Raw genomic sequence first — 26,539 nt, forward strand, 5'->3', positions numbered from 1 at the left:
CAGCAGCAGCCAGCAGCAGTGACTCCGGTAAGACACATCTGTCTGTCACCACTGTTTTGTCCCTAATACCAATCTCTCCCGTGCCCTGTGTTCTGTCATGTCCCTGTCACCCCTGGCCTTGCCCTGCCACCCTTATCCTGGCCCTTTCACCCTTATCCTGGCCCTGTCACCCTTATCCTGTCCCTATCATTTCTGTCCTGGCCCCGTCACCCCTGTCCTGGCCCCGTCACCCCTGTCCTGGCACCATCACCCCTGTTCTGACCCTGTCACCACTGTCCTGGCACCATCACCCCTGTTCTGACCCTGTCACCACTGTCCTGGCCCCGTCAACCCTGTTCTGACCCTGTCACCCCTGTCCTGGCCCTGTTACTGCATACCCTCCAACTACCTTTTATGGCATATACAGTACCCGCAGCGCCTCCAGACCTCTCCCCAATGCACCACACCTCCACACCTTGCCCTCCACCACATGCGGCACTCCACCCCTCCCCCACATGCTGTGCCTCCAGACCCCCTACACCACCCGTGGCTCCCACTCCTCCACCCCTTCACCACCCACAGCACCTCCAGGCCCCTTCCACCATTCACCCCCCTTATATGTCTCCCCCCACACCTGCCCCCCTCCACCCGCAGCATCTGCAGACACCCTCCTCCATCAGCGGTCCCCCCCTCACCCACCCCTCCCCCACCAATGGCACCCCCGCACCTGCCCCTCCACCACCTGCAGCACCTCCGGACCTCCTTTCCCATCCGCCGCAACACCCGTACCTGCCCCTACCCTACCCATGGTGCCTGCGGTCCCCTACCCCACCCCCGGCACTCCCGTCCCTTCCCATCCCACAGCACCTTCGGAACCCTTCATCCATCCACAACATCCCCACACCTGCCCCTCTCCCACCCGTGGCACCCCTGCCCCTCCCCCACATTCAGTGCCTCCGGACCCCTCCCCCATCTGCATCCCCCACTCCTCTGCCCCTCCCCCACGCGCAGCACCTCCCGAACCTTCCCCATCCGGGCCCCACCCCCACTTCTGCCTCCCCTCCACCCGCAGCATCTACAAACACCATCCGCAGTCCCCCCCGCACCCGCTACATTCTGTACATCGTGCCCTGCAGGTGCTGTTCACGCCGTCGCAAGGGGCTGCGCCTCCTTCACCATCGCACGCCCTTTCATTGTGCAATATTTAACCACTAACAAAGGAATGCAGGTAATACTCCATATAATACAAATATTGAACCCCAGAAAGGCATGCAAGGGTTAAGGGGGCGTAGCTCCTTGCGACGGTGTGAAGAGCGCCCGTAGGGCGCGATGAAGCACCTAGTACATATATATATGTATATATATGTACACACACATACAGTACACATATATATACACATGTATATACAGGTTGAGTATCCCTTATCCAAAATGCTTGGGACCAGACGTATTTTGGATATCGGATTTTTCTGTATTTTGGAATAATTGCATACCATAATGAGATATCATAGCGATGGGACCTAAGTCTAAGCACAGAATGCATTTATGTTACATATACACCTTATACACACAGCCTGAAGGTCATTTTAGCCAATATTTTTTATAACTTTGTGCATTAAACAAAGTGTGTGGTCATTCCCACAATTCAGTTATGTTTCATATACCCCTTATACACACAGCCTGAAGGTCATTTAATACAATATTTTTAATAACTTTGTGTATTAAACAAAGTTTGTGTACATTGAGCCATCAAAAAACAAGGTTTCACTATCTCACTCTCACTCAAAAAAGTCCGTATTTCGGAATATTCCGTATTTCGGAATATTTGGATATGGGATACTCAACCTGTATATATATATATATATATATATATATATATATACAGCTTCGGATCGGCACTCACCCTTCCTTAGGATTAAGGCCCCGGTGCCTTCTGGTAACAATGATGTATCCAACGGTTCCTAGCAAGCAGCGGCACTCAGGGACTGACTCAAGAGTAGTTTTAAAGTGAACAGTGTTTAATCCATATCACAAGACAAACAAATCCATCCAACGTTTCGGGGCGCAAGCACCCCTTTTTCAAGGAGAACAAGTGAGAAGTGAAAGAGTGAGAGAAATGATTACCTTTATGTGAGATGAAATCCCGCCTGCAGGAGGTGCGGCAATCAATCAGGGGAAGACGTTACCATGCTTCCCTGTGTGTACTGGAGTGACGTCATCGGCCTGTGCCGATCACGTGGTCCGACGTCGCGACGTGGAACATCCGTATCCCCCTGGCAACCACTTACATCAACGCTGACCTCCCGGGCAGCTGTTCTTGTAACCAAGGCAACCCAGAGCATTACGGGTAATCCAGTCACGGCGGCACCCGTGTCGGCACTGTGAAAATGTAAAAATGGTGAAGTGACTTTGTGAATTAAAATCAATGTGCAAAGCAGCATGAATTAATGGTAAATTGTGTAATCAAACAGTTAAGTACTTCAGGTGTATATTGACCTCACAAAGCATGCAGACCTGGAGACAAAGCTGCTCTATACATAAACACTATGCATATATTTATATATTATGCAGCAACCAGGTGACACATAGATGGTGTCTGTAACTGACAGACTACCCCCCTATAGTGTCAACCTGCTCTGCAAGTCATTATATGTAAAACATGATGATACTAATTATAACTAATAGAAATAATATGCATTACTATAAGTGGCAAAATAAAAACAACTTCTCAGAACACACTCCATTGTATTTTATCATTAAGTCCTTTTGGCTTGATGGTGGACAAATGATACATCCATCTGGCCTCCATTCTTAACAAGTCCCCAGCTCTGTCACCACCCCTTAAGTTCTTTATGCAGTGGTCAATAATCTGGAACCTCAGATCCCCCATAGTGTGGCCATGTTCAGCGTAGTGGCGAGCTACTGGTTGTTCCGACATTTTGCCCGCTAGTGCAGATTTAACGGCTGATCTATGTAGTGCAAGACGTTCGCGGGCACTGCGAATAGTCTTGCCCACATATTGTAAATTACAGGGGCACGTGATCAAATATATCACAAAAGTGCTCGTGCAGGTAAGTACATGTCTGATGCTATATGATCTGCCAGTTGAACAAGAAGTAAACATGGGCCCAGCGGTCATGAACCTACAGGTTTCACACCCCAGACATTTATAGCATCCTGGGGGTCTAGATAAAAACGTAGTGGACGTAGGGTTTCCAAACCCTGTGATATCCGTGTGCACAATTTGATCTTTAATGCTCTTGCCCCTGGTATGGCACACCATGGGTCTTTTCTTATGTAACAAAGGTAAAGATTTGTCGGTGGCTATGATGGGCCACAGTCCTCGTAAGGCCCTTGGCACTACAGGGCTGGCACTATTGTATCTAGTAACAAATGGCATCAACTGAGAGTCTTTCTTAGTTTTTTGGACCAATAGGTCCTCTCTGCGTAAACATATAACTTCCTGCTGGCATGCCTGAAGCATCTTGCAATCGTACCCTCTTTCAATAAATCGTGTGGATACTTTAGTTAACGCGCCATCCACTTTAGAGGGATCATTGGTGATCCTTGCCGCCCTGATGAGTTGGGATTTGGGTAACCCTTTCTTCAAAGCACCAGGGTGGTGACTGTTATATCTGAGTAATGTATTCCTATCAGTGGGCTTATAGAATACCTCTGTTGATAATTTGTTACTGTCAATAGAAACCCTCACGTCCAGGTAATTCAATGTGACACGGTCACTGGCTGCTGTGACTTTGATGGGGGAATCCCTTTCATTGATATGGGCAATTAATTCGTCAAACCTGGATTGGCCGCCAGTCCATAAAATAAATATGTCATCTATATACCTTGAGTAGTAAAAAATGTGCTGGGAAATGCTCAAATCATTAAAAAATATTGATTGCTCCTCCTGCAACATGAAGGTATTGGCAAAAGACGGCGACACATTGCTGCCCATCGCACACCCGCTGGTTTGGCGGTAAAACTTACCGTCAAACAAAAAGTAATTCCTTGTGAGGGTCAATTCTAACAAAGTGAGAAATAAGTCCAGATCCAGCGCATCCATGCCTACATGAGATAAAAACTCCCTCATGGCCCTAAGGCTGATACCTTAATTTGTACCGTTGATATTTGTAGTCTATATACTAGCATACCCCAGTCCGCAGGCCTTAGGGCCATGAGGGAGTTTTTATCTCATGTAGGCATGGATGCGCTGGATCTGGACTTATTTCTCACTTTGTTAGAATTGACCCTCACAAGGAATTACTTTTTGTTTGACAGTAAGTTTTACCGCCAAACCAGCGGGTGTGCGATGGGCAGCAATGTGTCGCCGTCTTTTGCCAATACCTTCATGTTGCAGGAGGAGCAATCAATATTTTTTAATGATTTGAGCATTTCCCAGCACATTTTTTACTACTCAAGGTATATAGATGACATATTTATTTTATGGACTGGCGGCCAATCCTGGTTTGACGAATTAATTGCCCATATCAATGAAAGGGATTCCCCCATCAAAGTCACAGCAGCCAGTGACCGTGTCACATTGAATTACCTGGACGTGAGGGTTTCTATTGACAGTAACAAATTATCAACAGAGGTATTCTATAAGCCCACTGATAGGAATACATTACTCAGATATAACAGTCACCACCCTGGTGCTTTGAAGAAAGGGTTACCCAAATCCCAACTCATCAGGGCGGCAAGGATCACCAATGATCCCTCTAAAGTGGATGGCGCGTTAACTAAAGTATCCACACGGTTTATTGAAAGAGGGTACGATTGCAAGATGCTTCAGGCATGCCAGCAGGAAGTTATATGTTTACGCAGAGAGGACCTATTGGTCCAAAAAACTAAGAAAGACTCTCAGTTGATGCCATTTGTTACTAGATACAATAGTGCCAGCCCTGTAGTGCCAAGGGCCTTACGAGGACTGTGGCCCATCATAGCCACCGACAAATCTTTACCTTCGTTACATAAGAAAAGACCCATGGTGTGCCATACCAGGGGCAAGAGCATTAAAGATCAAATTGTGCACACGGATATCACAGGGTTTGGAAACCCTACGTCCACTACGTTTTTATCTAGACCCCCAGGATGCTATAAATGTCTGGGGTGTGAAACCTGTAGGTTCATGACCGCTGGGCCCATGTTTACTTCTTGTTCAACTGGCAGATCATATAGCATCAGACATGTACTTACCTGCACGAGCACTTTTGTGATATATTTGATCACGTGCCCCTGTAATTTACAATATGTGGGCAAGACTATTCGCAGTGCCCGCGAACGTCTTGCACTACATAGATCAGCCGTTAAATCTGCACTAGCGGGCAAAATGTCGGAACAACCAGTAGCTCGCCACTACGCTGAACATGGCCACACTATGGGGGATCTGAGGTTCCAGATTATTGACCACTGCATAAAGAACTTAAGGGGTGGTGACAGAGCTGGGGACTTGTTAAGAATGGAGGCCAGATGGATGTATCATTTGTCCACCATCAAGCCAAAAGGACTTAATGATAAAATACAATGGAGTGTGTTCTGAGAAGTTGTTTTTATTTTGCCACTTATAGTAATGCATATTATTTCTATTAGTTATAATTAGTATCATGTTTTACATATAATGACTTGCAGAGCAGGTTGACACTATAGGGGGGTAGTCTGTCAGTTACAGACACCATCTATGTGTCACCTGGTTGCTGCATAATATATAAATATATGCATAGTGTTTATGTATAGAGCAGCTTTGTCTCCAGGTCTGCATGCTTTGTGAGGTCAATATACACCTGAAGTACTTAACTGTTTGATTACACAATTTACCATTAATTCATGCTGCTTTGCACATTGATTTTAATTCACAAAGTCACTTCACCATTTTTACATTTTCACAGTGCCGACACGGGTGCCGCCGTGACTGGATTACCCGTAATGCTCTGGGTTGCCTTGGTTACAAGAACAGCTGCCCGGGAGGTCAGCGTTGATGTAAGTGGTTGCCAGGGGGATACGGATGTTCCACGTCGCGACGTCGGACCACGTGATCGGCACAGGCCGATGACGTCACTCCAGTACACACAGGGAAGCATGGTAACGTCTTCCCCTGATTGATTGCCGCACCTCCCGCAGGCGGGATTTCATCTCACATAAAGGTAATCATTTCTCTCACTCTTTCACTTCTCACTTGTTCTCCTTGAAAAAGGGGTGCTTGCGCCCCGAAACGTTGGATGGATTTGTTTGTCTTGTGATATGGATTAAACACTGTTCACTTTAAAACTACTCTTGAGTCAGTCCCTGAGTGCCGCTGCTTGCTAGGAACCGTTGGATATCTATATATATATATATATATATATCTATCATATGTGTGTGTTTATATGTATGTATGTATATACATGTGTATATATGTATGCACATGGATATATATGTACTATAATTAAAATAAAGTAAACTTTTATTGCACTTACAAGTGCCACCAGGAAGACAGCAGGCTGCAGAGGACGCTAGACAGCTATTAATAATACTCATGCAGCTTAAAAAAATTTTTTTTTTTTTTTTTTTTTAGTGGAGGGGGGTTTCTGGGTGCTCGGAAACCCCCCCTGGGTGCGCCACTGGACTGGGGACCACCAGTATATTATATAGGAGGAGTACAGTGCAGAGTTTTGCTGACCAGTGACCACCAGTATTATACGTTGTCTGCCTGAAAAACGCTCCATATCTGTGCTCAGTGTGCTGCATATATCTGTGCTCATACTGCTTTATTGTGGGGACTGGGGACCAGCAGTATTATATAGGAGGAGTACAGTGCAGAGTTTTGCTGAACAGTGACAACCAGTATACGTTGTCTGCCTGAAAAACGCTCCATATCTGTGCTCAGTGTGCTGCATATATCTGTGCTCACTCCTATTTTTTCACTAATATTACTCTTTTGAGTATTTTATTAACACCCTTATTTTTGTAGCACTTTCTAACCCATAGCTTCTGCTTCTTTCTTAACACATATTAACACTTTAGTATTTCAATGGTGTGCTGCCCTGGGGTGGTCGGGCCTGAGCCGACTTTGTGGGGTCCAAGCCTTGGACCTATGCTTAGTTAGGGACCTCCAGCAATAGAGCAGCCGTGAAGTGGCCTGGAGGCTTATCATATCTTTTGCAAAACATATGTAACGAAGAGCTCTAAATTTCCTATTATTACATAGTATATAGTTCTTCTTACTAACAGCCAGCAGAGTGCGTGGGAAAAATCCCTTTTGTATTTCTTGTCTAGAGTAACCCCCTCCCGCAGCACCTGGGGATTGTTACCAGCTTGATTAGAGCAGTTTTCCACTATTTATTGCAGTTCAGAGAGGCATAGATGGAGCCAGCATTAGGAGGGCATGCTGGGTCCTGTAGTGCCATTTGGAGGATACAGGGGTGCCTCCAGGTAAACTAGCTCTCAATCTGGATATGTTCTGTATGTGCAATTATCATGTGGCCATATATTAAGCAATTGTATTACCCATAGTGGATGTTATTATTATTATGCTGTGTATGGGTTTGGGGAGTGGTACCCCCCGGGTCTGGTGGGGCTGGGCCACCTTGGGGTAGCATGCCATATTATTTATTTAGCACTTATGTAACACTCCTATTTTTTTACTAATATTACTCTTTTGAGTATTTTATTAACACCCTTATTTTTGTAGCACTTTCTAACCCATAGCTTCTGCTTCTTTCTTAACACATATTAACACTTTAGTATTTCAATGGTGTGCTGCCCTGGGGTGGTCGGGCCTGAGCCGACTTTGTGGGGTCCAAGCCTTGGACCTATGCTTAGTTAGGGACCTCCAGCAATAGAGCAGCCGTGAAGTGGCCTGGAGGCTTATCATATCTTTTGCAAAACATATGTAACGAAGAGCTCTAAATTTCTTATTATTACATAGTATATAGTTCTTCTTACTAACAGCCAGCAGAGTGCGTGGGAAAAATCCCTTTTGTATTTCTTGTCTAGAGTAACCCCCTCCCGCAGCACCTGGGGATTGTTACCAGCTTGATTAGAGCAGTTTTCCACTATTTATTATATCTGTGCTCACACTGCTTTATTGTGGGTACTGGGGACCACCAGTATATTATATAGGAGGAGTACAGTGCAGAGTTTTGCTGACCAGTGACCACCAGTATTACACGTTCTCTGCCTGAAAAACGCTCCATATCTGTGCTGCATTGTAGTATATAGTAGGAGTACAGTGCATAATTTTGCTGGCCACCAGTATATAATATATAGGAGTACGGTACAGAAGGCCACTGCTCTACCTACCTCTGTGTCGTCAAGTATACTATCCATCCATACCTGTGGTGCATTTCAGTTTTGCACAGTTTGCTGACCACCAGTATATAATATATAGCAGTACGGTACAGTAGGCCACTGCTCTACCTACCTCTGTGTCGTCAAGTATACTATCCATCCATACCTGTGGTGCATTTAAGTTTTGCACAGTTTGCTGACCACCAGTATATAATATATAGCATTACGGTACAGTAGGCCACTGCTCTACCTACCTCTGTGTCATCAAGTATACTATCCATCCATACCTGTGGTGCATTTCAGTTTTGCACAGTTTGCGGACCACCAGTATATAATATATAGCAGTACGGTACAGTAAGCCACTGCTCTACCTACCTCTGTGTCGTCAAGTATACTATCCATCCATACCTGTGGTGCATTTCAGTTGTGCGCAGTATATATAGTAGTAGGCCATTGCTATTGACACTGGCATATAATTCCACACATTAAAAAATGGAGAACAAAAATGTGGGAGGGTAAAATAGGGAAAGATCAAGATTCACTTCCACCTCGTGCTGAAGCTGCTGCCACTAGTCATGGCCGAGACGATGAAATGCCATCAACGTCGTCTGCCAAGGCCGATGCCCAATGCCATAGCAGAGAGCATGTAAAACCCAAAACACAAAAGTTCAGTAAAATGACCCAAAAATCAAAATTAAAAGCATCTGAGGAGAAGCGTAAACTTGCCAATATGCCATTTACTACACGGAGTGGCAAGGAACGGCTGAGGCCCTGGCCTATGTTCATGGCTAGTGGTTCAGCTTCACATGAGGATGGAAGCACTCATCCTCTCGCTAGAAAACGGCAGTGCCACTCCTAGATGGGCCAGGTGTTTGTGTCGGCCACTTGGGTCGCTTAGCTTAGTCACACAGCAACCTCATTGCGCCTCTTTTTTTCTTTGCCTCATGTGCTGTTTGGGGACTATTTTTTTGAAGTGCCATCCTGTCTGACACTGCAGTGCCACTCCTAGATGGGCCAGGTGTTTGTGTCGGCCACTTGGGTCGCTTAGCTTAGTCATCCAGCGACCTCGGTGCAAATTTTAGGACTAAAAATAATATTGTGAGGTGTTCAGAATAGACTGAAAATGAGTGGAAATTATGGTTATTGAGGTTAATAATACTATGGGATCAAAATGACCCCCAAATTCTATGATTTAAGCTGTTTTTGAGGGGTTTTTGTAAAAAAACACCCGAATCCAACAAAAAAAATTTCAGGGAGGTTTTGCCAAAACGCGTCCGAATCCAAAACACGGCCGCGGAACCGAATCCAAAACCTAAACACAAAACACAAAAAATTTCCGGTGCACATCACTAATGAATATATGTCACAGCAATGGACTCGGGATGACAGTGAAGTGGTTCAGGATTCCTCAGGGTTCTAGCATGCATGTCTGTGTTAGGAAACTCCAGCACTATGTGTGTGAGACCCCTCTAGCCAGTGAGAGGGTCTTCTGCCAATAACAGCCCCCCTCTGTTCCTTTAATACACTAGTAGTACTTAGTGAGCCACCTGAGCTTAAACCTCTATCAGTAGGGGCTCACACTATATATTGGAGACCATTAGTTAATTAACCTGGAGAGTAGCAGCTGGCAAGGCAAGAGTTTGTTGTAGATATACTTTGGCAAGGTAATGCAGACTAAGCTGATGTGACTGAAGGCGGCAAGACTTGGTGATAACTGGATGCACAGCAAGACAGGAATAAGCTGTAAAACAATCTGGAGCTGAGTGTAGTGGAATCACAGCAAGGCAATGGCTAACTGTGGAAGCAATCAGAAGCAGTGTGTGAGAACTGACAGAATGACAAATAACTGCAGGGTTTTGCTGTATGAATTGTGAATAGGCTGCAGCTTGAAATAACATAATACAACAAAGTGACTAAGTTGTGACTTGAGAACTGGTCTGGGTGTATTAGAAACAGGTAGCTGCAGACTTGATGTTAAAGGCACGGCAGAAGTGAATGCAGTTTGCAGCAACGGCTGGATGTGCAGAGAAACAGTACTATGGGGGTCATTCAGAGTTGATAGCTCGCTAGCAGTTTTTAGCAGCCGTGCAAACGCATTGTTGCCGCCCACCAGGGAGTGTATTTTGGCTTTGCAGAAATGCGAACGCCTGTGCAGCAGAGCGCCTGCAAAATCATTTTGTGCAAAACAAGATCAGCCCTGTAGTTACTCTTTGTGTGCATTGATTCTAACGTTGGAGGGTTGGCTTTTGATGTCACACACCCGCCCAGCCACGCTTGCGTTTTCCCTGGCTCACCTGCGTATTTCCAAACACTCCCTGAAAACGGTCAGTTGACACCCTTTCCTGTCAATTTTCTTGCGGCTGCCAGTGCGAATGAAAACAACGCTAGAACCTGTGCAAAACCACAAAGGCTTTTGTACCCGTACGTCGAGCGTGCACATTGTGGTGCATACGCATGCGCAGAAATGCTGATTTTTAGGCTGATCGCTGTGCTGCGAACAACGACAGCCTGCGATCAACTCGGAATGACCCCCTATGTACAGTATAAATCCACAGGAACTTGCTGGAACAGGACACAGACTGAAGGTGACACAGAAGGTAAGCTGGAGGGTCTTGACAAGGCTAGGACAGAGAGCTGGGATAAACACAGGTGCAGGGCAGAATTAAGCAGGGCAGAGGAGCAGGACTGGCAGGAACAGCACACTGAGGACAGGGTATCAGGATGCAGAACTAGTACATAGGCTATGGTGCATGAACAGACAGGCAGACTGAGAACTGTACAGGGTACAGTGATCGTGTGATGAGCTCACTAGGTGCAGGAACTGGATGGAATCCCTAATGCAGGGGAGAGAGACCAATCACAGGAGTATTAGGCTGGAGTCAGGTAACGAGGCATTATAAAGAGGTGTGCTGCTGCACGTGACAGCTTAGCATTCTGGTTGCTAGGAGACAGCCAGAAATGAGCCGCAGCAGTGAATCATAACAGTGACTTGAAAACATGTAACAAATTATTTAAAATGATAGTGATAGACATCAGACACAAAGGTAGGCTCCCTGCCCAAAGCAGCATGGCTGCAATATCGAGATTTATGGTAAGAACTTACCCTTGTTAAATCTCTTTCTGCAAGGTACACTGGCTCCACAGGGAATAACATTGGGGTGTAGGGTAGGATCTTGATCCGAGGCACCAACAGGCTCAAAGCTTTGACTGTTCCTAAGATGCCTAGTGCCGCCTTCTCTATAACCACGCCTCCGTGCACATGAACTCAGTTTTTGCTAACCAGTCCAATGCAGTAGCAGGTAAATGAGATGGCAATCGATAGTAGCCACAAACACCACACACTCACGACAGGAGAGGGTGTCAGCAGATAATGACATACCAACCCAAAGAAGCTAAGTGCGTCAGGGTGGGCGCCCTGTGGAGCCCAGTGTACCTCGCAGAAAGATTTAACAGTAAGTTCTTACCATAAATCTAATTTTCTGCTGCGGGGTACACTGGGCTCCACAGGGAATAACATCCGGGATGTCCTAAAGCAGTTCCTTATGGGAGGGGGCGCACTTTAGTGTGCACAAGAACCCAGAGTCCAAAGGAAGCATCCTAGGAGGCGGAAGTATCGAAGGCATAGAACCTTAGGAACACGTTCACTGAGGACCACGTAGCCGCCTTGCACAATTGTTCAAGGGTCGCACCACGGCGGTCCGCCCAAGAAGGTCCAACAGACAGAGTATAATGGGCCTTAATGGTAGCAGGAGCTGTAAGGTCAGCCTGTACATAAGCATGTGCAATCACTATTCTAATCCACCTGGCCAAGGTCTGCTTATTAGCAGGCCAGCCACGTTTGTGAAAACCAAACAGTACGAAGAGAGATTCAGACTTCCGAATGGAAGCAGTCCTCTTCACATAGATACGGACAGCCTGTACCACATCCAAAGACCGTTCTCCGGAAGACAACTCCGGAGAATCAAAGGCAGGAACCACAATCTCCTGGTTAAGGTGGAAGGAAGATACCACCTTAGGTAGGTAACCAGGGTGTGTTCTAAGAACTGCCCGATCACGATAAAAAAAACAGATAGGGGAACTTACAGGACAAGGCACCCAAGTCTGAAAGTGTCTAGTAGAAGCAATGGCTAGCAGAAACAAGACCTTAAGGGAAAGCCACTTAAGATCCACGGATGCAAGAGGTTCAAATGTAAATTCTTGAAAGGCCTCCAAAAACACCGACAAATCCCAAAGGGTTCACAGGCGGGACATAAGGAGGCTGAATGCGCAACACACCCCGAGTGAAGGTATGAACATCAGGCAGAGATGCAATTTTTCTATGAAACCATACCGACAAGGTAGAAATATGAACCTTGAGGGAGGCCAGACGAAGACCTAAGTCAAGGCCTTGCTGTAGAAAAGCCAAAAGTTTGGCTGTACTAAACTTGTAAGTGTTATGATTGTTATTCACGCACCAAGCGAAGTAAGAATGCCAGACCCTATAGTAAATCCGAGTATAAGCCGGCTTACGGGCCTTCAACATAGTTTGAATGACTGCCTCCGAAAAACCTTTGGCCCTCAGTACAGAAGCTTCAAGAGCCACGCCGTCAAAGCCAGTCAGGCCAAATCCTCACACAAGGGCCCTGAACGAGGAGGTCTGGTCGCTGTGGAAGTAGAAGGGGACGCTCTAACGAGAGGCCCTGGAGGTCTGAGAACCAATGCAGTCTGGGCCACACGGGAGCAATCAGAAGTAGTATGCCTCCTTCTTGTTTGAACTTCCTTATAACTCTGGGCAGTAGAGACACTGGAGGGAACACATATGGCAACCGAAAGTTCCACGGGATTGCCAGTGCATCCACGAACGCTGCTTGAGGATCCCTTGTTCTTGCTCCGAAGACCGGAACCTTATGGTTGTGTCGAGACGCCATCAGATCTACATCTGGAGTGCCCCACTTGTCCGAGGAGTTGAAATACTTCTGGATGGAGGCTCCACTCCCCGGCATGCACGTCCTGACGACAGAGAAAGTCCGCTTCCCAGTTGAAGACCCCCGGAATGAACACCGCCGATATGGCTGACACATGGTGTTCCACCCATTGGAGAATCTTTGATACTTCCCTCATTGCCATGCGGCTTTGAGTGCTGCCTTGATGATTTATGTATGCTACCGTGGTGACGTTGTCAGACTGTACCTGAACCGGTCTGTTCAGCATTAAATGCTGGGCCAGGTTCAGCGCGTTGAACACTGCCCGCAGTTTCAGAATGTTTATCGGGAGGCGAAACTCCTCCTTGGTCCATTGACCCTGAAGTGGTGTTGTTCCAACACCGCGCCCCAGCCTCTCAGACTGGCATCCGTTGTCAGAAGGACAAAGTTGGAGATCCATAAGGGACGACCCCCGCTGAAACGTCAGTCCTGCAGCCACCAGCTCAGTGACAGACGGACCTCCGGAGACAAGGAGATCATGTGAGACCTGATCCGGTGAGGCAGGCTGTCTCATTTGGCAAGAATCAGTTTCTTGCAGAGTGCGTGAATGGAATTGAGCGTACTCCACCATGTCGAAAGCCGACACCATGAGACCTAGCACTTGCAGCGCTGAATGTATCGACACGAGATAGGAAGTGTTGAATCTTGTCCTGATGCTTCAAGACCTTCTCCTGAGACAAGAACGACCGCTGGCTGTGGGTGCACCATTACGAGTTGTTCGCTCGCTGCTATTTTTAGCAGAATTGCTAATAGGCTAAAATCCGGCAGTTCTGCGCATGCGTATGCACAGCAGGGCGCACGCGCTAAGCAATTTTACACAAAACTATGCTATTTTACTCACAGGCGAACGAAGCTTTTCAAATGCTCTGCTGATCGTAGTGTGATTGACAGGAAGTGGGTGTTTCTGGGCGGAAACTGGCCGTTTTCAGGGAGTGTGCTAAAAAACGCAGGCGTGCCAGGTAAAAACGCAGGAGTGGCTGGAGAAACGGAGGAGTGGCTGGCCGGACGCTGGGCGTGTTTGTGACGTCAAACCAGGAACTAAACGGACTGAGGTGATCGCAATCTAGGAGTAGGTCTGGAGCTACTCAGAAACTGCAAGGAAATACTTAATAGCAGAATTGCTAATCTTTCGTTAGCAATTCTGCTATGCTAAGATACACTCCCAGAGGGCGGCGGCTTTGTGTTTGCATTTCTGCTAAAAGTAGCTAGCGAGCGAACAACTCGGAATGAGGGTCAAAGTTCCTGCTGCGATCAACTCAGAATTATCCCCAATATCAGCAGCAATATACCTGACAAGCACCCCCTGTGCTGCTTATATACTCCGCAACAGAGAATTCAAGAGGTATATGGTGACTAAAAATCACAAAGAAAAATACACAATGAGTATATCTTGTGAGACGCCTATATCAGATAATAAACCTGACGCACTGAGCCCCCTCAGGTCATAGAATAAAGAGATAGCAATCTGAGTGAGATACACGAAATGGAGTTCACACAGCAGCTACATGCACACACATAGTCACACTGCACAATGCAGAAATTATGACATGCAATAAAACTGCACTGGACTAGCAATAATACTCATTATAGCTATATAATTAGTAGATATATCAATGCACAGTAAAGACTGGATGTATATCACAGGGTACTTGTACTATATAACCCTGACTAAATGCACTGTTTCTTAACTAACACTGTCAGCAGACATGTAAAATACTTAAGTGTCCTGTAAAATGCACAGCACTGACATGCAGGCGGCTTTACAAAGGAGGATTTGCCCAAACAGTCCCAGGAACAGTGCTGCTCTGTGTAATGGCGCCCAAACACTGACTGGGAGTGAGGGAGAGAGATATATGCAGCTCCAGGGTGGGAACATTACTGTAAATGGCGCCTGCTGGACCTCACTACTGGTACTATGGGCTGTAATAAAAATGATTTTTTATGAAGAAAAACTGACCTGTGCCCTTGCCCTGGTGGTTTAGTGGAGTCCCTGCCCGACCACAGTGTCCACGCCAGCACGCGTGGCCCACCGGCCGCGCCGGACCGCGATTTCAGTGGGACCCTCCAAGGGGACCCACTTACCTCCTCCCTGAGTGCGGCCATGTGATCCAGGAGAACTTTGGCGAGTGTGTGACTAACGTGGAGCAAACCAGAGCCTCCTCTGTAAGTGCCCGGCAACCAGGGCGCAGGAGTATACAGCGCCGCTGGGGGAGGTGATGGAGCTTCAGCAGGAGATGTCAGACTGACATCTATCACTGCTGTAGCCCTTGAAGTCTTCTGTCTTCGCTTAGAAAAGCTCTTCTCAGGGCTGCTGTAGCAGCCCACCTGTTGTATGCCTGCTTACTGCATGGCACCAACTACAAAACTGAGTTCCTGTGCACGGAAGCGGGGTTATAGAGGATGCAGCGCTATGCATCTTGGGAACAGTCAAAGCTTTGAGCCTGTTGGTGCCTCGGATCAAAATCCTACTCTACACCCCGATGTTCTTCCCTGTGGAGCCCAGTGTACCCTGCAGCAGAAAATTAATTTAGAAGACTTAAGAAATAGATGGGATGGTGTTGTATGAAAATGGTTTGAGTGCCCATGACGGGTCTGAAATCACACTGGAGAAATGTCTGGTGCCAGAGCTGAGTGCAGTACAGAGAAAGTGTCAGTGCCCAATTGGAGATGTGCCTACTGCAGGGGAGGGGAGAGCTTCTATTGCAGATTACACACTGACAGTGTCACAGCTGCTTGGAAAACACACTGTCTGGCTGATGTATGTAATATATCATATAGATATCACATCAGTGTTAAACGTTAGGTAAGCTTTCTGGTGGAAAGCTCACAGCAACTTTGCTTATACAGAATACATGTAGGTGAGACAGTTACCAACACATGGTGCCTGAGAAAATGTGATCACAAAAAGCTTACCTCCCAACATGACCCTTTCCAGGAGGGACAAATTGTTCTGCTTCTGGACTTTTTTCTTAATATACGATTGTCTGCACCTGTGTTAAACAGGTTAATGGATAACAAAGATTGATTAAAAATAAATCTAATAAACAAAAGCACTATTCCACGACACACACCTATTCCTAGATTTGGGATGCACCCTGTTTTAACTTAACTATAGCGTGTCAGCTGTTTTCCTAGGTGCTTTACAACAGGTGTATTGGTACCAGTCTCACCTACAGTATATAAGCAAAGTTGCTGGGAGCTTTATACTTGAAAGCTTACCTAAAATGTAACACTAAAGTGATAGCTATTTTCATGTTAATTATTTTGAGCAATAGAGTAGGACCTGCAGTATAGTGGGGTCCCTTGTCGGGGGCTGCAGGCTTAAATGCATTGATCAGTACATTGGAGGTCATTCCGAGTTGTTCGCTTGTTGCAGTTTTTCGCAACGGAGCGATTAATGCGAAAATGCGCATCCGCATGGTACGCAGTGCGCATGCGCTAAGTATTTTAGCTCAAAACTTAGAAGATTTACTCACGGCAGAACGAAGAATTTTCATTGTTGAAGTGATCGGAGTGTGATTGACAGGAAGTGGGTGTTTCTGGGCGGAAACTGGCCGTTTTCAGGGAGTGTGCGGAAAAACGCAGGCGTGCCAGGATAAAACGCAGGAGTGTCTGGAGAAACAGGGGAGTGGCTGTCCGAACGCAGGGCGTGTTTGTGATGTCAAACCAGGAACGAAACGGGCTGAGCTGATCGCAGTGTAGGAGTAAGTCTCGAGCTACTCAGAAACTGCTAAGAATTTTCTATTCGCAATTCTGCTAATCTTTCGTTCGCAATTCTGCTAAGCGAAGATACACTCCCAGAGGGCGGCGGCCTAGCGTGTGCACTGCTGCTAAAAGCAGCTAGCGAGCGAACAACTCGGAATGAGGGCCATAAACTAAAACTCCACTGCTTACTATCGTTAGTTAATATAGCAATTGCAGAGCCACTGTGATTTCTATTTAAACAATGTGGTCACATACCGTGTTGCAACTTGCGCCCCAAATCTGGGAATAGGCGAGTGCTGTGGAGTAGTAAAATATATATATATATATATATATATATATATAAGCAACAGTTCTATCCCATACAGCGGCACTCGGAGTCTGATTCAAAAGGTGCAATAAAGTGCTTTTAATCGGTCATGATAACAATTTGCAGTCCAACGTTTCGGGGTGTAACCCACCCCTTTGTCAAGGTGAGCAAACGAAAAGTGAAGATAAAACAAAATAACATACCTTTATATGTGTGGGAGACCCGTCGGCGGGAAGCTGTGTGCAGGCAAAAGCTCTGGTTTCTGTCCAGCTAATGTGACGTGTGTGTGGAGACTGGGATCATGTGATCAAACTGCCCGGCGTCGGTTTATGATAAATGTCCGTCTGTAACCCATCGGAGGTGATTGACATGTTGACATCCAAATAATTTAATTGTTTTGCATCACTCTGCGCTGTCACTTTGATGGGTGATGTCCTATTGTTGATGAACTGAATCATTGCTTCAAACTTGTCTTGCCCCCCCGTCCATAAGATGAATACGTCATCTATGTATCTTGCATAATGAAGTATGTTGTGAGAAAACTCTTCGTTCATAAAGAACATGTGTTGCTCCTCTGCCATCATAAAGACGTTCGCGAAGGACGGGGAAACATTACTTCCCATGGCACACCCGCTAAGTTGGCGGTAGAATCTACCGTCAAAAAGGAAGTAGTTACGTGTCAACGTAAGTTCAAGTAGTTTTAGAAACAGGGTGTGATCCAGTGATTTCATATCGGTTTGCACTAGGAACTTTTTCATGGCAGTTAGTCCGTCTTCATGAGGAATACTTGTATACAAGCTGCAGATGTCTACAGTGCATATTAGAGTATTTGGTGGTATAACGGAGATGGATTTAAGTTGCTTGAGAAAACTGGTGGTATCCTTTAGATGGTGGGGCTGCTGGCCAATAAGTGGCTGTACTAGACTATCCAGAAATGTAGAGATGGGCTGATAGATGGATTTGTGTGCTGAGATTATAGGTCTACCAGGTGTACGCCATAGAGCCTATTGGACTAGGTAATCTTAGTGGTGCTCAAACATATTATCACTTTAGTGTTTATGTCACTTTACCATTGTTTCCGTTTCCAGCAATGCACATTACACAGCAGTGGACGGTGATCTCGCTGAGGACGCGACCGCACGGACGGCTTTGGTTGCTATAGCCACGACGAGAAAACATTGATACTTCCGTTTACTGGAGGCAACCATGGCAACGCCAGGAAGTTACGCCGGGCAGTTTGATCACATGATCCCAGTCTCCACACACACGTCACATTAGCTGGACAGAAACCAGAGCTTTTGCCTGCACACAGCTTCCCGCCGACGGGTCTCCCACACATATAAAGGTATGTTATTTTGTTTTATCTTCACTTTTCGTTTGCTCACCTTGACAAAGGGGTGGGTTACACCCCGAAACGTTGGACTGCAAATTGTTATCATGACCGATTAAAAGCACTTTATTGCACCTTTTGAATCAGACTCCGAGTGCCGCTGTATGGGATAGAACTGATGCTTGTAATGAATTTCCAGAGGGCACCGGAGCATATTAACACAATTAGGTGAGTGCCGATCCGTCTGCATTATATATATATATATATACACGCACACACACACACACACACACACACACACACACACACACACACACACACACACACTGTAGTCTTGTACCCAGCACTCTGACCAATCAAATCTGTATATTTGTAATCTCCACGGTGTGCTTGTACTTTGCACAGGATTCCAATTTAGGCAGCATTCAGGAGACTGAATATTTGTTTGAAGAAGAAATGTACTTTATTGTGTCATAGTCCACACATATACAGTATACAGATCTACAGTATATGCAATGTTGCAGCGATGCATATGCATCATGGCACCGCTATGAAACTCCAGGCTGCATTTATTTAGGTAGGTGTTTATTTCATTGTAACTCTGCACAGCAGTTTCAATGGCCCAGTCCCGGCAGGCGCAGCAGAATTGCAGATACAGCAGAATAATTTCACCACATTTGTGTCATTTCTATAAATGTCAGTGTAAGAAAGTGGCCCTGTCATAGGTGCTTTACAGTTAGATATATATAAGTGGCTTGCTGCAGCTACAGGTGAGTCTCAGCCCTCTGAATGATGTGTCACTTCTGTGTGTCTCATTTTAAATGCCCTTGTACATTACTTGGCAACAAGTACAACTAAAACAAAACAAAAACACGATATATAATAAACATCTATCCCAAACAAACTGCATCTATATGATATATAAAGGATGAAGTTGGCTGATAATCTATTAGCAAGTACATACCAGAGGTAAGCAGACGTGTGTGGTCCCCACAATCATGTAAGTCATCTATTTCCTACAGGTAGACCTGGGCTTTTTATATGCTGCTGTCTGACAGGTGTAATATGTTGTGTTTTTACTCCAGGTGATGGAATGTCCCAGGTGTTTCATTAACAGATACACTAATTAACACGGACATTTAGACAGGTTTTCATGTTTACAAGGAATATGATTAGACAAATGACAAAAATAAATTAGTTAACACACACGCGGTCTTATAGTTTTCTTTTAAATAATAATTATTGGTGATCTGAATACCTAGAACCATGGCATTCTATACAAATGTTACATTGTATTAATGTGAAAAACATAAATGAAACAAATCCTGCTAAAAGTGTTACTGTATAGTCTTAGTACTGATGAAGATCATAAGCAACAAAGAAAAGAAAAGTTCTTTCTTGCCGGGGACACAAACCTACTGATAAGTAATTTAAACGTAACTTTGAATAAATCATAAAGATAAAATGAAGGACGGTATCCCAGCAGGATATACAAATACAAAAACCAGACACAGAACTTATACCTGATAACACGGTGTCGCTCACAGATGTTCACCCAATAAGCCGAACCAGCAAGTTGACAATGGCCCTCATTCCGAGTTGTTCGCTCGCTAGCTACTTTTAGCAGCCGTGCAAACGCATAGTCGCCGCCCACGGGGGAGCGTATTTTCGCTTTGCAAGCGTGCGAACGCCTGTGCAGTCGAGCTCTGCGAAAACATTTTGTGCAGTTTCTGAGTAGCTCTGGACTTACTCAGCCCTTGCGATCACTTCAGTCTTTTTGGTGCCGGAATTGACGTCAGACACCCGCCCTGAAAACGCCTGGACACGCCTGCGTTTTTCCAAACACTCCAAGAAAACGGTCAGTTGCCACCCACAAACGCTCTCTTCCTGTCAATCTCCTTGCGATCGCCCGTGCGAATGGATTCTTCGTTAAATCCATAGCTCAGCAACGATCCGCTGTGTACCCGTACGACGCGCCTGTGCATTGCGGTGCATACACATGCGCAGTAGAGACCTGATCGCTGCGCTGCGAAAAATCGTCAGCGAGCGATCAACTCGGAATGACCCCCATTATACACTCCTGGGCGTATATTTATTAAAGCTTGGTGATGCTGCCCTGATTTTAAGTGCACACACCAAGTGCATAGTACAGGGCCTGCTGCATTGTCATGTGGCCCATATACCTACAGGGAAGCTTTGTTTTACACTACGCTGTAGATTTCAGTTTGTGCACACCCCTCCCAAACCTAAATCTCTCCCCACATTTTAAATCTGCTCCACCTGCAGTTCAGCGTATGGACGGTTACTTTATTCCTGACTCAGACTCAGGCCCCAAACACGGTCACACTGTATCAAGCCAGTGATAGACACACGCTATTGCAGAACCTGGAGCGAGCCCTGCAGTGGTCCACACACACTCTAAGGCCCAGAAGTAGCAAAGCAGGTGAGTCAGGCCGGCGGAGAGTACAGCAACACTCTGGAACATCAGTACCTTCCCTCTGAGTCACATAACCAGACAGCTTTGCAGGGCTTCAGAGTCAACCCACCTGGCCATGCATCCATGGTGAGAACTGTTTTCCTACAGAATGATCTTGGAGTGCAGCAATAATGGGGGTAATTCCAAGTTGATCGCAGCAGGATTTTTGATAGCAATTGGGCAAAACCATGTGCACTGCAGGGGGGGCAGATGTAACATGTGCAGAGAGAGTTAGATTTGGGTGGGTTATTTTGTTTCTGTGCAGGGTAAATACTGGCTGCTTTATTTTTACACTGCAAATTAGATTGCAGATTGAACACACCCCACCCAAATCTAACTCTCTCTGCACATGTTATATCTGCCTCCCCTGCAGTGCACATGGTTTTGCCCAATTGCTAACAAAAATCCTGCTGCGATCAACTTGGAATTACCCCCAATATGTGTACATCCCACATAGGGGAGACAAATCAGATCACATCAATATCACATTAACATCACAGGGCTGCTTGTGTCAATCAACCAACATGTGTAGTACAGGGCTGTAGTACAGTAGCTGGACCAAATGTATTGTCTACCTGTAATAAGAACAACATGTACAGTACTGTGCTTAAAACAGCAATTATTATTTTTTTAAATACTTATTTTAAGGTGTTAATAAGTAGCCAATAGTGCAGTGACAAATTGTGTTCTGGATGATTACAATGACTCTTCTGCAGGTCATCCATTTCTTGGAGAGTTCGATGGATGACAGTAAAGAGTTCCTGTGTCTCTGGAACCCTCTTGCTTTTCCTTAAGAAGGTGAATAGATGAAGAATGTACATTTAAAGCAAGAATAAGGTATTGTGTGTACATGTGGTGACATTGGAATAGTTGTGTACACACCAGAGGATTCGTCAGCAGTGCAGGGGCTTACCCAGTAGTGTGGTTTATTGAGAGTAGTAGGTACAGCCGTTATACTGGTTAAGGCACGAAGCGGAGATTGTAGCGGAGCGGGGTTGCGGCAGCTCACCAGCTGGTGACTGTACTCAATATAGGGGCATTGGTGCAGGATGCTGGAACAGCGATATCAGGCCTGGTGACAGGGGGGTACAAAGGGTACCCCTGTCCCGGGCACCTAACTCCTGAGGGACCCCAAAGTCTGGAAACTGTTCTGCAGCTGTCAGAGCCTAATGACGAAAAGTTGCCTGGCTCCATGAAACCTGTGCTGTATCACTGTCAGTGGCGGATCTTGCCACGGGCAAGCAGGACTTTTGCCCGGGGCGCCGCCTTCCGTAGGGCGCTGGCGCCTTCCGGAGGGCGCCGCACCGTGGCAAGATCCGCCACTGCTGCCCGCTGTGTCCCTGTCCGCCTCCGCTGCCGTCCCCGTCCCGATCCCCGTCCCCGTCCGCCTCCTGAAGGGAACTAGACGCTATGCGTCTAGTTTCCCTTCCTGGAGAGTAACTTTGCTGAGCGGTGCGCGATGACGTCATCGCGCACCGCACAGCAAAGGTCCTCTCTACGAAGGGAACTAGACTCATAGCGTCTAGTTTCCCTTCGTGGAGAGGACCTTTTGCTGTGCGGTGCGCGATGACGTCATCGTGCACCGCTCAGCATTCAAGCGGCGCTTTTAATGTACAGGGGACGTAATTGACCACGCCCCCTGTATTAGGCCACGCCCCATTTCCTGCCCGGGGCGCAGAGCGCCCTTGAACCGGCCCTGATCACTGTGTTACCAGGTAGTGTCTCCCCCCCTCTCCCCTCTCTCTCTCTCTCTCTCTCTCTCTCTCTCTCTCTCTCTCTCTCTCCCTAACTCTCTCTCTCTCTCCTCTTGCTCCTCTCACTCTGACAGTATCTTTCTCTCCCCCTGACAGTCTCTCTCTCCCTGACAATCTCCCTCTCCAGAGGCGTAACTAGGGATTTTGGAGCCCAGGGCAAGATCAATAATGGCGCCCCCCCCAAAAAATAATAATAATATATATATATATATATATATATATAATAATAAATAAACCAAAGAAACATAACAAACCCTACAAAGGAAAGTATTATTTATTTATTTATTAACAGTTTCTTTTATAGCGCAGCAAATTCCATTGCGCTTTACAATTGGAAAAGTATGTGCACACGCCACCGGCACGCACTGAAAAAAATAGCCATGGCCACACACCAGAAGGGGGGCGTGGACACTGAAAATGGGATGTGTCAACATGACATGCCAGCTGTTTCATGTCATACTGGGAACATTCTTTATAATTCCACATGCACCTTACCATCATCATTTCCTGCACAAATAGGTGTCACTGTGTATAAAGATGTCTGGGTGTGTATGTATAGATGTAGATGCAGTGGTCGAAGTGTAATTTTTGAAGGGGGGTATGGAAAAGTGAAGGGTGAAATTATGTGCATGCCAAAGGTGCGCACGCTCCGGAAAAGGGGGCGTGGTCACTAAAAAGGGGGGGTGTCCTTCAGTGCAGATTGACCCCTTATACTATCTAGTACTGGTGCCGCTTTCACATTATAGCACACGGTATGAGTCGAAATGCACATTATAGCACACAGTATGAGCCGAAATTCACATTATAGCACACAGAATTAGCCGAAATTCACATTATAGCACACTGAATGAGCCAAAATTCACATTATAGCACACAGAATTAGCCGAAATTCACATTATAGCACCCTGAATGAGCCGAAATGCACATTATAGCACACAGAATTAGCCGAAATTCACATTATAGCACACAGAATTAACCGAAATTCACATTATAGCACACCGAATGAGCCGAAATGCACATTATAGCACACCGAATGAGCCAAAATTCACATTATAGCACACAGAATTAGCCGAAATTCACATTATAGCACACAGAATTAGCCGAAATTCACATTATAGCACACAGAATGAGCCGAAATGCACATTATAGCACACAGAATGAGACAAAATGCATATTATAGCACACAGAATGAGCCGAAATGCACATTATAGCACACAGAATGAGACAAAATGCACATTATAGCACACAGAAATAGCCGAAATGCACATTATAGCACACAGAATGAGACAAAATGCACATTCTAGCACACAGTATGAGCCGAAATTCACATTATAGCACACAGTATGAGCCGAAATTCACATTATAGCACACAGAATGAGCCAAAATTCACATTATACCACACAGTATGAGCCGAAATTCATATTATAGCACAGGGTATAAGCCAAAATTCACATTATAGCAAACAGTATGAACTGAAATTCACATTATAGCACACAGTATGAGCCGAAATTCACATTATACCACACAGTATAAGCCAAAATTCACATTATACCATACAGTATGAGCCAAAATTCACATTGTACCACACAGTATGTGCCGAAATGCACATTATAGCACACAGTGGGGTAAATTTACTAAGATTCGTATTTTCCCGTTTGAGGTCAAAGTTCAATCACGAATGACATCGAAAGTGTAAATATGCAACTTTTTGAATTGATTACGACTAATTTACTAAGCTGCCGTATTCTGCATTTTCGGGTTTTCCGATGTCGATGTCATTCGTTTTTTTTGGCAGTGTTTTACGTGAGTGACTTGTAAAACACTGCCGACTTTAATACAATGAATCTCGACCGGATCTGAGAGATCCGTGCTGGGCTTCATTGTGCAGCTTGTAAAAAAAAAAAAAAAAAATGTTTAAATGTAAAAAAAAAATTGCGTGGGGTCCCCCCTCCTAAGGCAAACCAGCCTCGGGCTCTTTGAGCCGATCCTGGTTGCAGAAATATGGGGAAAAAATGGACAGGGGTTCCCCCATATTTAAGCAACCAGCATCGGGCTCTGCGCCTGGTCCTGGTTCCAAAAATACGGGGGACAAAAAGAGTAGGGGTCCCCCATATTTTTGAAACCAGCACCGGGCTCCACTAGCTGGACAGATAATGCCACAGCCGGGGGTCACTTTTATACAGTGCCTTGCGGCCGTGGCATCAAATATCCAACTAGTCACCCCTGGCCGGGGTACCCTGGGGGAGTGGGGACCCCTTCAATCAAGGGGTCCCCCCCCCCAGCCACCCAAGATCCAGGGGTGAAGCCCGAGGCTGTCCCCCCCATCCAATGGGCTGCGGATGGGGGGCTGATAGCCTTTGTGAAAAGTGATTGATATTGTTTTTAGTAGCAGTACTACAAGGCCCAGCAAGCCTCCCCCGCAAGCTGGTACTTGGAGTACCACAAGTATCAGCATGCGGCGGAAAAACGGGCCCGCTGGTACCTGTAGTACTGCTACTAAAAAAATACCCCAATAAAGACAACACACACACACCTTGAAAGTATAACTTTAATACATCCATCCACACCTCCATATACACATACTTACCTTATGTTCCCACGCAGGTCGGTCCTCTTCTCCAGTAGAATCCATGGTGTACCTGTAGAAAAAACTATACTCACATAATCCAGTGTTTTCGGCTCCTCGGTAAATCCTTTTGTAATCCACGTACTTGAAAAAATAAAAAAACGGATACCCGACCTCGCACTGAAAGGGGACCCATGTTTTCACATGGGACCACTTTCCCCGAATGCCAGAAACCCACTCTGACTAATGTCTAAGTGGGTTTCTTCAGCCAATCAAGGAGCGCCACGTTGTGGCACCCTCCTGATCGGCTGTGTGCTCCTGTACTGTATGACAGGCGGCACACGGCAGTGTTACAATGTAGCGCCTATGCGCTCCATTGTAACCAATGGTGGGAACTTTCAGGTCAGCGGTTGACCGAAAGTGACCTCACCGCTGACCTGAAAGTTCCCACCATTGGTTACAATGGAGCGCATAGGCGCTACATTGTAACACTGCCGTGTGCCGCCTGTCATACAGTACAGGAGCACACAGCCGATCAGGAGGGTGCCACAACGTGGCGCTCCCTGATTGGCTGAAGAAACCCACTTAGACATCAGTCAGAGTGGGTTTCTGGCATTCGGGGAAAGGGGGCCCATGTGAAAACATGGGTCCCCTTTCAGTTCGTGGTCGGGTGTCCGATTTTTTATTTTTTCAAGTACGTGGATTACAAAAGGATTTACCGAGGAGCCGAAAACACTGGATTATGTGAGTATAATTTTTTCTACAGGTACACCATGGATTCTACTGGAGAAGAGGACCGACCTGCGTGGGAACATAAGGTAAGTATGTGTATATGGAGGTGTGGATGGATGTATTAAAGTTATACTTTCAAGGTGTGTGTGTGTTGTCTTTATTGGGGTATTTTTTTAGTAGTAGTACTACAGGTACCAGCGGGCCCATTTTTCCGCCGCATGCTGGTACTTGTGGTTCTCCAAGTACCAGCTTGCGGGGGAGGCTTGCTGGGCCTTGTAGTACTGCTACTAAAAACAATATCAATCACTTTTCACAAAGGCTATCAGCCCCCCATCCACAGCCCATTGGATGGGGGGGACAGCCTCGGGCTTCACCCCTGGCCCTTGGGTGGCTGGGGGGGGGACCCCTTGATTGAAGGGGTCCCCACTCCCCCAGGGTACCCCGGCTAGGGGTGACTAGTT

At 46.2% G+C, this 26,539-nt stretch overlaps 1 pseudogene; it reads right to left on the minus strand.

Moving 5' to 3' along the window:
* LOC134943980 (olfactory receptor 5A2-like) overlaps window positions 1-19,576 on the minus strand; it is a 32,136-nt pseudogene extending 12,560 nt beyond the window's left edge.
* Window positions 19,577-26,539: the final 6,963 nt, after the last annotated feature.

Source organism: Pseudophryne corroboree, chromosome 7 (assembly GCF_028390025.1).
Source record: "Pseudophryne corroboree isolate aPseCor3 chromosome 7, aPseCor3.hap2, whole genome shotgun sequence".
In the NCBI taxonomy this organism is placed as follows: domain Eukaryota; kingdom Metazoa; phylum Chordata; class Amphibia; order Anura; family Myobatrachidae; genus Pseudophryne; species Pseudophryne corroboree.